Genomic DNA, 13,464 nt, shown 5'->3' with positions numbered 1-13,464 from the left:
AGAACTGATAGCCCTTCAGTTGGTGATAATTGTACAGTTTCCAGTAACCAGTAGTCTTGATGGCTGAGAATACTGGGAACTGTTCTGTAACATCTGGAAAGCCACAGTTTCCACCCCAATTTCAGTATTTTAAGATATTCGTTGATATACAGAGTACCCTACACTCTGAAATTAATTAAAAAATGGATGAGCAGAGGTGAAGTTTCTTCAAAAACAAATTATATGAATTTACTGGACTCCCTTGCATTTCCCAGAAATCTTTTAACTCTATAGAGTCTTTCTTTAGCTATACAAAAGGGAAAGACTCAGTTGTTCTGAGTTGTCAGTGATTCACCCTGGGATTTCTCTCATGCCAAGAATGGGTTCTATCACTGAACCCCAAAGATGTAATTCTGGATTTTGGAACTCTTCCTGCAGGCCAGATTTCAATTCTTAATTTTAATAGAAGCTTTGCAAACACATCATTTTATAAAAGGAAAAGAATAAAGATATCAAAGCTCTTAAAATAAACAATAATAAAAATTTGGCATGAACAAAAAATACAAATTTTCTCAAATTTTGAATTTCAAGAAGCATCCAATTTTCTGTTATTTAAGTCACGGGTCGTCAACCTTGGCAACTTTAAGACTTGTGGACTTCAACTCCCAGAATTCCTCAGTCAGCAAAGCTGGCTGAAGAATTCTGGGAGTTGAAGTCTACAAGTCTTAAAGTTGCCAAGGTTGAGGATCCCTGATTTACATCATCTATGCAAAGTCACCACACACAGAGCCATGTGGAGGAAGTAACTTTTGATGTGGCTGAGCAATAATGAGGACAGCTTTCAAACCAGTGTATCCCCACTTGTTACTTCATGTTAAACCCTTGTGTTTCTCTACATGACTGCACTAGAACAAATATTACATTTTCTACACCTGCTAGTCTTAAATGCTGCTTGTTTTGCAGCATTCCTCAAACATTCAACATGGAAATGGCAAAATTAATAATCTCTATCCTTGTGTATGATAACATTCTTAAAAAGTTAAGAAAGCAAAGAATGTCGCATTGGGTATAATGTTCAGTTTGTAAACCACAAAAAGAAAGAAAGAAAAAGAATTCTAGATATATGGGATAAGATGTGCTTGAAAAAATATGGTTAATGTTTGCTGAAATTTCAAATGTTTCAAAGATAGTTACACAGCATTCAGTGGATGAAAGCTGGACTGCAGGGTCCTGGATAGCTTTTGGGCCAACCCGTTAAGATAAAATCCAAATTATGCACAATAATTTTAAAAATCAGATGGTGAAACATAGGGAAGAAGCATTCAACTTAGCATTAAAATACACATTTTGTATGCAGAAGGTTCCAGATTTAATCTTTGGTTTCTCAAAGTACAGTTGAGAAAAACCTTTTGAAACTGGAAAGTTGTTATCAACTTCTTGTTTTCTCACGACAAATGACAAAATAGGTTATTCTCAGCACAGAAATCGAATTACTTGGGTTCAGATTCTATTCTACTTTGTTCTCGGATTTCTGACAATAAGAAACTTTCATGAAATCAAAGGCACAGTCCAGCTGTGCTTAAGCACTGATAAATTCTACTGATTACAGGAGCAAAAATGGAATTTATTTTGGCAGGATTATAATAGTGTTTCTATCAAATGCAGTTATGCCCAGAATCCAGTTTTTCCCATCATCCCTCAGCATTATATCGATGACTATATATTACACTTACCCCACTGTAGTTATTTTACAGCTGCATTTTTACCTTATCAGACTGGACTTTTCCAATAAAACAAAATGCCTGATTTATTTATTGGAGCAAGAATTTTCTTGCCTTGCCACTTGCTTCAACAAAACCTTTCCACACAATTGTGTGCTTAGGAAATGCTGATGTTCCGTTCAGTAGGATTTCAAGAGGAAAAATTAATATACTCTGAGCAAGCTGCCTATAATCAACTCACAAACAATGGACAACAATGCAATAACTCTGGATTTTGTCTTAGACATGTGCTGTGTTCTTTCACGGAAGGGATATTGCTTATCAGCACAGTTCATATAAATGGTTCCTTCCAACTCAAATGGGTTGAAGCCTATCATACAGGGTGTGGGAATTTCTTTCTAAAACAATGCCAGTTACCACTATCTCCTTTTCCCTTTGTCCTTTGGCCTGTAATATGTCACACCTAACAGTCTGCTCTTTATAGATGTCTTACTTTATGCTGTCCTGCACAAATCATTCTGTGGTGCTGCATACTACAAGCTTAGAGACTTGGTCCAGACATCTGCTCCCATATTAGCTGCTACAGGCTAGCAAACTACTTGACATAAACCCTTTTTCGCTCCCTCCTCCTTGCAATCCCGTAGCTGCTTCTTCAATTTATCAAGGCCAGGTAATCCGCCACTTGATTAGGTAGGTGATGACAACAGCTCAGGCTGGATGGCAGCCTGAGGTAGTAGCTGGAGATATGAACTTCGTGTTTATATATAATCTCACCAATAAATGAGCAGCTTTTATTGCAGCTCTTCTTCAGTAGGTGAAAGTGAATTATTCTCCTCTTGACCTTTTCCCCACATTAACTTGAGTTGCTGCCACTTTTGCCTTCATAGCAAAAGGCCATCTCGTTTGGAGCCTGGCAGTACAGCTTGAGTATAGCTGTTCCATGAGCATTACAGCAGGCTCAAAATCCGTGTCTCTTAAATCATCCGTGTATCAATCAGATCAGCTGCTGCTGGCAGCTCAAATCCAATGGATTGCAAACCGTGACACATGGCTGCAGTTTAATGCGGACCTTGTTACTGGCAAAGCACAGCACAGACTCTGTGACACTTTGAAGAACCCCACAGTCTTACAGATATAGATCTGGATGAAAATGAATTTGCTCCATCTTACAGCACAAGCCAATTGTGAGCCAGCATGTACTGTAGGAAGTTCAAGACACAGAAAAGTGGAAACTCCCCCCCCCCCCCAAACTGGTATGGCTTAACAATGACAACATTCCATCCAGGCTTTTGTTCACGAAGCATGTATTCTCATTTCACCCCCAATCCTGTGAGTTTGGCTGGACTGAGAACCCAAAACCACCTAAGAGCTTCTCTGGCTGAAGATGAACTCAAACCTGTTTTCCCCAGAACATCCTGGAAAAAAAATATCTCCAAGTTGTGAAACTTTTTCTTTCCAGGGAATTCAAGTAATCTTGAATTCCTTGAAGGAGATCATGGTTTCAATGCCTTGCCTGCACTGCTAAAAGAATCTCTAAAGGCCATTGACAATGTCTCCGTGAATAACAGATGTTGCACATAAGAATTATGGGCAATATATTTACTTAACTGTTACACTAGAGATGCACGATTTTATTACCTTATGCTGCAACTGGGCCAGTGGACAATTCTGTAATTTGGAGAGGGTCTTATGGAAACTCGCAGCATGATTAATTAATTATATTTTATTTGATTAATTCTATTTATATAGCCACCTCTCTCAACATAGGAATTCTGTGCATCTAACAATGTTTAAAATACAGACAACATAAAACAGCAACTGTTGTATAGTTTGCCTCAAGTGAATCACTTACTGGGTTATAACTAATAGTTTGAACCCCATATCTGGGAACAGAACCAGGTTTTCAAGGCTTTGAGAAAAGTTGTCAGACTTGGAGGGGGGGCAGGCATTGTATCAAAAAGAACACACTTTCTCAGTCGAGAAAGATGCCATTTTTAAACTAACAAGACCCTCAGCATGTTTCTGCATGGGGCAGATAGAGATAATTGGGAGAGATGGTCCTACATATAACCTAGCCCCATGCAGCGGTAGGTGCAATCAACTCTCACCCAACATGAGAGTACCATGCTGGGGACCAGGAATTAAAGCACAGTTTCTCCATTTAGATAATAGAACCTTTTTGTATGTGAATCGGAAAGATGAATGCATCGATGGGCTTGTATTGTGACATTTGTTTCACCATTTTGACAAACGGTTGGTTTCAGCAGATGTCTCTGTTCCTGTCACTTGAACATTTCAAAGAATTCCAGTTATCAAAAAACATTTGTCCATTGTTGTTGTAATGTGGAAAAACTACAAAACGTGGTGTTATGAATGATTAAAGGAACTTACTATGTTTAGCCTTAGGAAGAGAAGTGAAAGGGGAAACATGGTACAGTGTTCCAATATGTCATAGAACAGAGAAAAAATTGGACAGCCAGTTTTTGGGATGATATAAGGATTCCTGCAGTGGGCTAGGGGTTGGACTAGATCACCCTCAAGATCCCATCCAACACTACGACTCTATGAATTGTGAATTTACTCTTTATTTATTTGCTAGTCGTTTCCAACTCTAGGGGCTGGTGCTCATCTCCGTTTCAAAGCTGAAGAGCCAGCGTTTGTCCGAGGATGACTCCGTGATCATGTGGCCGGCATGACTAGACGCCAAAGGCTCACAGAACGCTGTTACCTTCCCACCGGAGTGGTCCCTATTTTTCTACTTGCACTTTTACGTGCTTTCGAACTGCTAGGTTGGCAGAAGCTGGGACAAGTAACAGGCGCTCACTCTGTTACGCAGCACTCAGGATTTGACCCGCCAAACTGCCGACCTTCTGATCAACAAGCTCAGCGTCCTAACCCACTGAGCCACCACGTCCCTCTATTTGTCCAGACATGCATTCTATTACCAGTTTTTCTCTACAATTTGTATTTGTTTTCCTTATGTTATCTTTCTTCGCATTGCCTTTCCTTAATTGCATTTCTCTTTATATTATTTGTATGGGTGTTTAGAAAAGAATAAGTATAAAATGAGAACATAAAGGGGAAAAAAAGATGGATTCTTTTTCAGGAAACATTCCCAGATAGAGGGTAGCAATTGTGACAACCTCTCTGGAAGATGCTGCATTTCCCCAAACTTCTCTTCAGACCTGGGGAGTCAAAATGTATGTTGTATATTGAGCAGTTAAATACAGTTTCTTCAACTGCATGGCAAGAAGCTCCTTTAATTACAGTACGTTCATTTTATATCTAAGTGAGAGAAGAAATTGTAGTACAAATAATCTCCCCCTTTCCCACATACTACCATATGTCTTACCACTTCCTTACCTTGGGGTTTCAAACCTTTTCAATCAATGTAGTAATGTACATTGTACATACACACACACACACACACACACTCAAATATACTATAAAAATATTAATGAATCCTGCCTTCTCTACTGATGATTGTGCCTGATTGAGGACCTACCTATCTAATTAAACAAAGAATGTTTCTCATTTATTTTCATATTTTTGTTTTAGCAATTCAAGTTAATGTTATATAGTGCCCCCACCTCCTTTATTTCCCCTTACAAAAACAACTTCGTGAGATACGATGGGCTGAGAAAGAATGACTGGCCCAAAGTTATCCTAAAAGCTTTCAGTACTAAAGATCAACTAGAACCTGTTTTTATTTTTACATTCCTAATCCAAGACCTCAACATATACATCACTAGTTCTCTTGATAAAACTGCTGTACTAGTAAGAAAAACACTAGTAGGAATAATTTTATTGGACTATAAAGTCTTTGTCTCTATTTTAAAAATATGATTTGCTAATACAATGAAATTATACAAGTATTAAATAACTAAGACACATTAAAGGCAAAGTTTTAATTCTCATTGATTCTACAAGAGATATACAGCACTTGACGTATGAGACTTAAAGGATGAACTTTAAGGCTGACTATTGTGTGTGTAGGCAAGCTGGTGCCCTTCAGATAGTTACAATGCCCATAGGTACCTCCAGTACTCATGTTTGTAGAGACTAACAATAACTAAAGTACCTATAGAAAAGATCATAGCACACCAGCTATCTAAAGCCTTCCAAAAGATCTTAAATAAAGCAAAAGACCCAGTTGCACAAGAAGAAAAAACAGGAGTCATCTACAACAGCCATTATGTAGGACAGAGAAGCAGAAGACTAGCAGAGTTCATCCCTGAATCAACTAGCAGTCAGAAGACATGATGAAAACTCCTTAATTTCACAACACATGGATGGACTCAACCATAGTTTCAATTGGGGATCTGAGCATTCTAGACCAAGCTTAATCCAAAAATGCTAGGGAATTCCTGGAAGGTTGGCATTCAGAGAAATCAGTCATCAACAGGCACATGGAGATAAACAACATTTACATACCATTCAAAAGAGACAATAAAAAAGCTAACAAGGAAACAAAAAGACCAGAACACCTCCTTGCCAGCAATCAACACCCAGATAATCAGGGATTAACATCAGGAGTAACTTCAGACAATCAATCAGTAAACAACAACCTAATTAAGGAACTTACAAAGAAAAAACCATAACCTCACCAATGCTGACAGGGCAAGCTACTGTATATAAAGAGAAGATATTGCCTAGTTTGGTAACAAAACCAACAAAACCAAGTTCTAAACAAACAAATTCAGAAAGCACCAAAAACTACACAGCAACTAAAGAATATCTGGTAGAGTTTTTTTGTGGTTTATTGTGGGAAACTGTTCTTGCAATATTTCCAGTTTTTATTATTATTATTTTTATAGCTGTTCACCTCACCTATAGTAACACTGGGTGGCATAACACAATACATAAAGACTACTGAAACCACAATTTAAGTTAGGATAAAAAGTAGGTAAAAAGAAAATAACAAAATGGCAGCAAAGCATACCAAGAGTGTATCAGTTAACTATCATATAACAGGCTCCAGTCTACCACAGGATCTGAAGCTCAGTGACAAAACCATGTTTTGAAGACCTTTGGGAAAGGTAGCATTGTTAGGGCCAGCCTCATCTCAGGACATAATTATAAATTTATAATTTTCACATCCTAGAGCAGGGTTGTCAAACTGCCGGCCCACGGGCCAGACGCATCATCCAGAAGCCATGACCACCCCATTGCTGGCAATGGTGAAAAGGCTCTGATACATTGCGTGACATCACGAGTTTGACATGTCTGTCCTAGAGTCATATAGCAGGAGACTGTAACTTCTAAAACTTGTAATCATTATTATCGTCCAGATTATGCATTTTTACAAGAAATACTGTAGACATTGTCTAATAATGGTCTACAAAACTAAGACGATAATTGGCTGTTTACAGAATACAGATGATATACCAATAATGACCCTATGTAGACTAACTACAGTTATCCGTAAAGCCCAGACCAGATGACTGCAATGCTGGTTGAAAACAGTGCAAAATGGAGTAGTAAGACTGGCCATTTTGAACTGCTCATTCCAATGTGCAGTTTTTATCTATTGGTTGCTAGGCAATTTCTGGATTTAATTAAAGTTAACATTGGCCTTTACATCCCCTAATAGTTTAGGACCAGTACCGAAGGAGTATCTTTCTCATAAATTCCTACCAGACTGTGGAGGTACACCTCTGTGAAGATGTTGCTGTCCACAAATATACACTAGGGAGTAAATAGGGGCAACTCTACCCTAATTCTTTACTTGCGAAATGCCTTCTTTAGGGAGATCTGCCTGGTTATATGTAGACGCCAGCTAACATTTTTCTCTTTAACACTTTTATTTCATTTCATTGCTGGTTTCTTCAATGATTTTCTAATTGTTTTGGTGTTCTTATATTTATGTTTACATATTGCTTTAAGGGCATTTTTTTCTTAATTAATTGTTGCAATAAATGTTTTCTATTTTTTCAAAAAAAAGCTGTTTTTCTGTAGTAAAACATCTGGCATCTCTAATTTAGAAGGTCTATCCTCAGGAATAATATTCAGATTACTGACATCAAATTAATTATTGCATATTCAAATGCTATTTGAGTTGGTCTTCAGCTATTAATTTGCTTGGAAGCAAGTCTTACTAATGTCAATGGATTTTGCTTCTGGGTAGATATGGACTGTACTGTAAACATTTCCCATCAGTCTTAGTTGACAGTTCACAGTTGATTTGTCCTAGTCAATCCTGGACAAGTTTTCTTGGCCACCTTTTTAGAAGTGGTTCACCACTTCCTTCTTCCTAAGGCTGAGAGAACATGACTGGCCCAAGTAACACAGTCAGCTTCAAGGCAGGAGTAGAACTTACTCTCCTGGATTTGAGCCTATTTCTTTAGCTGATATTCTTGATTTATTTACTTATTTATTTTGATTCATAACAACATCTAAATGTTAGTCAGTAATCAGAAAAATTGAAGTTCATATTGTTTCTAAGTTCCTGGTAGTTAACCATAATGGCAGAACACTTCACCCAAGAGCCGAGGTGGCACAGTGATTAGAATGCAGTAAAGGTAAAGGTTCCCCCGCACATGCATGCTAGTCGTTTCTGACTCTAGGGGCCGGTGCTCATCTCCATTTAAAGCCGAAGAGCCAGCGCTTGTCTGAGGACGTCTCTGTGGTCATGTGGCCGGCATGACTAAATGCCAAAGGCGCACGGAACGCTGTTACCTTCCCACCCTAGTGGTCCCTATTTTTCTACTTGCATTTTTACGTGCTTTCGAACTGCTAGGTTGGCAGAAGCTGGGACGAGTAACAGGCGCTCACTCTGCTACGCGGCACTCAGGATTCGACCCGCCAAACTGCCGACCTTCTGATCGACAAACTAGATGCCAAAGGCGCACGGAACGCTGTTACCTTCCCACCCTAGTGGTCCCTATTTTTCTACTTGCATTTTTACGTGCTTTCGAACTGCCAGGTTGGCAGAAGCTGGGATGAGTAACAGGCGCTCACTCTGCTACGCGGCACTCAGGATTCGACCCGCCAAACTGCCAACCTTCTGATCGACAAACTCAGCGTCCTAACCCACTGAGCCACTGTGTCCCTTGTGAGAATGCAGTACTGCAGGGTAATTCAGCTCACTGCCAGGAGTTCGATCCTCAACAGCTCAAGGTTGACTCAACCTTCCATCTTTCTGAGATCAGTAAAACGATTGTTGGGGGCAATATGCTGACTCTTAGAGAGGGTGGTAAACACTATGAGGCAGTATATACGTCTAAGTGCTATTGCTATGGCTATCTCTTATTATATTCCATGTGCCTCAAAAGGCAGCAACAGCAACATCTAGTTGATTTTTTTTTAAAAAAAAACTAAGCAGGTCGGGTCTACTTGGTACTTACCTTAAGAGATAGTTAAGGTAATCTAGAAGTGAAAGCAGGTTGAGAAATCCCAGGTGGGGTCTCTGGTATTCTTGAGCTTGGTGGTTTTCTTTTGGACATTTTATTAACAAGTAGGTAACTGAGCACTGATGAGTGCTGATGATATTACTTAGTTTGAAATGACTGCAAGAAAACCACCAAGCTCAGAGACGACAAAGGATCCCACAGTCCAACCCTGAGTTAAAATTTTCTCTTCTAGCAGTAAACATTCAAGGAGAAGTCAGTGGCAAATGATTTCATTGCCAAAAACACTACATAACTTCTGGAGCTCAGTTGCAAAGAGTGTATTCCTTTCCACCTCTGAGCCCTCAGGAATAGTCCTCCAAAACAGAACCATTTTACTGCTATTGAGGATAATTATTTTTGCATTCTTGCTAGCTTTGTGCCCTCATTTCATGTTTTCCTGCCTGTATCCTACACAAAACCTATTTCTGCATGTTTCTACATAACTTATATGTTGAATGAAATGTGTAAAAATTACAAGTTACAAGCGAAATTACACCAGCCCATCTCTTCATAGCGGTATCTAGCAGAAGAAGCATGCTGTGGGTCCCATTTGGTGAACCCAAGAAGGCAGGTCCTTCTGCTTTGTGCCCACCTCATGGAAGAGCTCCTTCCACCCCAGAATGGGTCAGTTTAACTTATTCAGGTATGGCATCACAAATAACCTTCTCTTTGGTTCATTTTTTTTTAAAAAAAACCTTCCCATTTAAAGAAAGTTTAAATGTTGTCAACTTTGCTGAGAATTCTACATTCTAAATATATGTAAATATGCATTTTACAGAAGGAAATCAGGATTAAACCAATCAAAATTAAGCCAGCAATTTGAGAGTGTCTCAAAGTGTGCCAGCGTATGGCTTGTCTGAGTTACTCTTAACTTACAACCTACTTTTTCCCTCCTGAAAAGAAAAGCTATTTTTTACCTAGAGATCATGTATATCTGAGAATCAAAGTTACCAAACAGCAACTTTATACTAAGTCATTCTACTAGTCGGTGTGGTTTCCTATAACATACATCCCAGAACTCCTGAATGTAGAGATACTGTGATGTTTTTTTCTGTTAAAAAGGCTATCCAGATAAATCACATGCTAGAAAACAATATGATTTTGAAATGGACAGTCTAGATTGCATGCTGCTACATCTTTTAAAAATGCTGCTACCTCCATTGCAGCACCAGAATGGCACAGGCAGAGAGTATTAACTATCTGATTGGGAAGAAATTGGCTGACCTTTTTGATCTCTGGAGAGATAAGTTGAAGTCCCAGGAATCTCATTGTAGGATATAATAATCTGCCTACCTTGCCCTGAGAAATTTTCAGAAAAAAAATTATGAAAAGAGGGTCAGTAGGAGCAGCAGGCAAAGCATAGATCATGAGCACGGGCAGCGAAAATAGCTAGGGCAGGATGGTGGAAATGGCATTAAGTTCAGGCTGAAATAAATTCCTTTGCTCCCCAATGAGCAGGAAAGGTTTCCATATATACCAAGACACATATTCCCTGGATAGTATAATGTGCAGCAAGAGCAAAAGAACCAGCACAAAATTTAGAACACTAATATTCTTTCCCTTTCTACTTTAAGGATTCCTAGCTCTTGTAACTGCATAGGTATAAAGCAGAATGCATTTAGAGGACAATCCACAGCAGACTTGCTTTAGAAGCAATCAAAAACATAAGGGTTGCTGTGGGATTAAGGTCTTTGGCACCAGATTCAGACGGGCTCTCTGTTACTGATGCTGTAAGCAGCAGCAACAGCAATTTCATACTTTCATGGTGATTTGAGATTACCCAACCAGATGGCCTGATGATCCCGGTGCAAACCTCTTGGCCTTGCCTGGACATCGCAGCCCATGTCAAAGGTAGTTAGGAAACTCCAGCAGGTTGCATGCTTCAGGTCCATTTTGGATACAGTGACATGGTCTTTAGGTTCATCTTGAAACAGCTATGTGTTTGTGTTTACGCATTTGCATGCACAATCCCAAACAAAGATATCAAGGACAAAGACTGAGAATACACACTACTCCCAAGTTCTCAGGCCAAATAGTAGAATTAGATCAACTGTGATTAAAAAAACCACTATCTGGGGATCTGAAAACTAGAAGGCAAACCACCGACATTCTCTATCTCACTGCTCACATAGCCTCATCTGCTTTCTGTCCACTCAAATAAATGTTATAATGCATCAGTGTCAACATCATTGTGTATTAAATGAACAGAAAGCACATCCGTCATGTCACCTGGACTATGCCTCCAGGTTTACCTTCCTGGTTAACCAATCAGCATCATCTATTATGCAGGAGAAAAAAAAAGAAGACAACTGAGGTCAACCAAATACATGATTCTTGACCCCAAGGGTAGCAAGGTAGGGTCAACCCAAGAAAAAAAGGATGAAAAAAAATGACTTGGAGTTATTTCCCCCTAACATAAGTTGTTCAATGCTGCAATCTCCTTATGCCTAACAGTACAGCCAATTATGTGTATACATAAAATAAACATCCAGTTTTGGTAATAGATGGAAGATGACTAATCTAAGCAACAGGTTTGTCCTTCATCTGAATTCATTCTGCACACTCATTTCACTAACAGAACATTACAGAAATTGGAATGTAAGCAAATCACTTCAAACAATGTCTACCGATAAAGCAGAGAAATAAGTCAAGTCATTCAACTTGGTTTTATCATGCTGCTTTATAGGTTAATGGTCTGGTGATTACTGAGAGGAAGAAAAATGAGAGCTTATGGTAATGCTAGGCAGGAGAAAATAGGCAGAAATCCGAGTCCTGCTTAATAAAAGAAATGTTCTGAGGTTTTTTTTTAAAGAGTAAGAACGTAATACAGATCTGAGTTGTGAAAGGGAAAAAAATGGTGGCAGTGAAATTTTTCTGGAAATATTTAACATAATATGCTTCGTGTAATTGCATGACATGTTTGTCAGCATTCTCCTTCTTAATAGCTTTTATGTATCATGAGTTCAACTCACCAGTGTTTCCAAAGTTGGTCAACAGCCATTGCTTCATACCCATTGTGGAAATACAATTATAAAGTCCTTGACTTACTACCACTACTGAGCCCAAAGCTTCCATTGCTAAGTGAGACAGTTCTTAAGTGAGACCTTTCTTGCCATTATTGTTATGTGAATTCCCTGCAGTTGTTAGCTGAATAACGTGACTGTCAATTTGGCTTTCCCACTGACTTTCCTTGTTAGAAGGTCTCAGAAGATGATCACATGACTCTGGAACATTGCAAACATCATAAAATATGAACCAGTTGCCAAGCATCTGAATCTTGATCACTTGACCATGGGGATGCTGCAACGGTTGTTAAGTCACGTTTTTCAGTGTTGTTGTAACTTTAAACAGTTGTTAAATGAATGATTGTATGTCGAGGGTTACCTGTACTAATGTTTGGTCCTAAACAGTTATTACCAAAAATATAAAATATGCATTGTGACTTCGTGATGCAATAAAATGGTGTCACATTCAAGTATGTCACAGAGAGACTCTACGTCACCAAGTGTGCTTCACCACATATTCCCTTATCCTCCACCAAATGCATAGGCATCTTGCTACTGAATATCAAATGTACATCTTTATCAAACTTTGACATTCACAACAGTTAATCACAGTGACTTAAGAAAAAAATCCAGTGGACAGTCTGAGAATAGCTACCAAATGATGCATTTTCAGCATATTTCTTTGTCCTCCTCTAGTTTCTGCTTTAATAGCTATTGCTGATAACTTATTTGTAGCACAGAAGTAGATCAACTATATAGATGCCCTTGTTTTGTAGTCAGATTCTGAGTTTATTTTAATACCATTTTTTTCTGAAGTGGAATATGGTGTACAATAAACTGACTTTTCAAGATATTAGTAAATCCTAATGAACCAAAACAAGCAGAATAAATACAACACTAAACCAAATACTTCACAAGGACTGAACAAAACCAACCATTAATTATATTTATATCCTATTAAAATGAATAAGCCATAATAATAATTCTTTGGCTTAAGTCCTTTTAAGTTGCAATAATAAAATTGGATATCTTGTTTAACCTTTTGTATGACCCAAGAAAGCAAGAGTTAGACAACAAGCTGGTTTCCTACAGTCTATTGCCACTTACTGTATGTCATCCTTATGAGGCAGACCAGACCTTGATAGATTCTGTGGAAAACTAAAAAATATTGGTATTTAGATTGGCTCTAGTAATGTGTAATCTTGCACGTTTCATTGTGCTTCCCTCCTCCCTTTTATATTCATGCAAATCAGGAGATGTTTGAGACATTTTTGTAATTCACCCTCATTGTTTGGACTTAAACGGTCACCTTTTTTCTTTCTTTGGTAATATATCTTTCTTCTTTCTGTCCTCTTTACTTTCTATATT

General features: G+C 38.5%; 1 protein-coding gene across 2 annotated transcripts in view; it reads right to left on the bottom strand.

Moving 5' to 3' along the window:
* The window catches only part of NTNG1 (netrin G1), a gene marked incomplete at its 5' end in the record, with an annotated part of 263,764 nt that overhangs the window by 154,963 nt on the left and 95,337 nt on the right, over positions 1-13,464 (bottom strand). The gene's annotated exons all lie outside the window — the stretch shown is intronic.

The sequence above is a fragment of the Vipera ursinii genome (assembly GCF_947247035.1).
Source record: "Vipera ursinii genome assembly, chromosome: 3".
Taxonomy (NCBI): Eukaryota; Metazoa; Chordata; class Lepidosauria; order Squamata; family Viperidae; genus Vipera; species Vipera ursinii.
This window is presented reverse-complemented; position numbering and strand designations above follow the sequence as displayed.